The sequence below is a fragment of the Cimex lectularius genome, unplaced genomic scaffold (genome assembly GCF_000648675.2).
Source record: "Cimex lectularius strain Harlan isolate CLEC.00 unplaced genomic scaffold, Clec_2.1 scaffold77, whole genome shotgun sequence".
In the NCBI taxonomy this organism is placed as follows: Eukaryota; Metazoa; Arthropoda; class Insecta; order Hemiptera; family Cimicidae; genus Cimex; species Cimex lectularius.
The window spans coordinates 277,374-279,546 of NW_019392836.1; positions in this window are offsets into that span (position 1 = coordinate 277,374).

Sequence of the window (2,173 nt, forward strand, 5' to 3'; positions counted from 1 at the left end):
AAGTCACAAAAATAATTATTTAAAAAACATTCATTGATAGATTATAACAAATAGTGAAAGAAACAAATAATAAAGAAAATTCCCTCAAATTCCCAAGAAAATAATAAAGACAATTAAAACGAATCCAGCAACAATTTCAAAAATAATAAAATCCCCATTTGTGACGAAAATTGCTATGTTTGTAACAGAATTGTATACCTAATTTAAAATTTAAATTTTTTTTATAAATTTTAGAAAAGAGAAACAATTTCTAGTTAAAGAGGGAGCCAGGAAAATTAATATCACTCTTTTCTTTTTTAAACTCCCCTTTTCTCTCTCTTTTAACTCTTTTTTTGTTTTGTGTTAAATGTCGGAGAAAAATGTTTAACAAAAGGAAGTTCTGTGGCAAAACCAAGGAGCAGCTCGCTCTGACGCCAGAAGCTTTCATTTTATGAGCTTTTTTTGAATTTTTTTCTCGCTTATGGCAATTATTTATGCAATATTTAGGCATTTCAACTTTGACAAACATTTCAAATACTAATAGTCCTAAACTTGTACACCTGGTTCTTCATATTGTGACGCATCCTCAAGAGAATCACCTGCTTTAAGAGGGACAGTATCCTCAAGAAAGGTCAAAACTTGAGGATCTGAGCTGACCTGAGGATCTTTTAAGTCCTTTTAATAGGACTGGGAAAAATAAAAATTTGGTATTTTGAATTTGTAAAAGATGCATGTACATTACCTCCCTCCATTTTGAATTTTGATGATATCTTGAACAGAACCTAAGATATTTATCCGAGAAAATTGTATTTTTATAAAGCGAAACTCTCCCTTAAAGTATAAAGGCTTCAATTTTTTTTTTTCATTTAACCTGAATGACTTTATGAAACACCATAGTTACACTTTATCCGGTAAAACTTTCTAGAAAGCTCTCGGGTAAAATTTTTCCACCAGGGTGTGTATGGCACTTGAGCTTTCCGAGCGATCGAGTTTTTCGACATCTCTTCTCTTTGAGAGGGCTGCACTTATGGAGCTTTACTCCACGCTTTTTTATGCTTCCTCCGTGCCCATTGAGGAGTCCGTCTTTTTTTACGACTTAACCAAATCTTGGCACAACCTTTTCAATACGACAAACAAAAGGGTGCTTTTGCTCTAAATTGAGTGAAATAAATGGTATTTAACTACACAATGTTCCTGGAACAAAGCTAAATACTTCAGGGGGTTATTCTTCATGTCAAATGGTATTAAAACGTCCTCTATGTACATAGTCTTATTCTCAAATGATTCAAGTTACTTCAACATTTCCCATCTTTTTCCAATAAATCCCCCTTATCTCATAAATAATAATCGCACTGGCAGTGCGATTTCAGTGGCAAAAATATAAAGGTTTATTTCTTTTATTGTAGGTTTAAGGTAATGAAGTACAAGATGAGTTAGAAAGTGAACTTTTACGACTTTCCGAAGTTTTACTTTAGACAACTAAAGTTTAAGTAATATTTTCTTTACCCTTTAAATACTGACAAATATGAGGCTTACAAAAATTTTGGCCTTACTAATTACAAAAACGATCTTAATTTTTCAAAGGTCAGTCATCAGCGTGAAATTAACGTTTCAGCGTTAAAAAAGTAATTTTTCGCTTAAAATGTTTAAAAATGTCATTAGCATGTTGAAACTTCTATTAAAAAATAAAAGAAGTAGTACAAATAAACAAAAAAACTTATTAGTGAAAAATTGAAAAATAATTATAAAATAAGAAAAAACAGCAGACTTCTAAATGTTAAATTAAATAATCTTTATATAAGTTATTGGTTGAAATGAAAAAGTTAGTTTCACAAGCGGGATTCGAACCCATGACCTTCGGCTAAATAGCCTCTTCTCCACTACTTGAGCCATCGAGAGAGAGAGAGAGATACGACCGACCGACCTAGTTCTAAAGAGGAAATATAATAATTTAAATAAGTAGATGGGAACACTCATTAGCCATGCATCGATTTTATCATACATGAATATTACACATGTGTACATATATTTAGGTATGTACATATTTTTATAACAGACAGAAAAGTTTGAGTTGAGAAATAACCTCATGTTCTGACATACTCTGGTAAAGCCTAGACTAACTTTGAAAATATGTGATAAAACGTGACAAAAGAAATATGTGTGCATTAAGGGAAAAGGAAAACCTTTTGTTCTA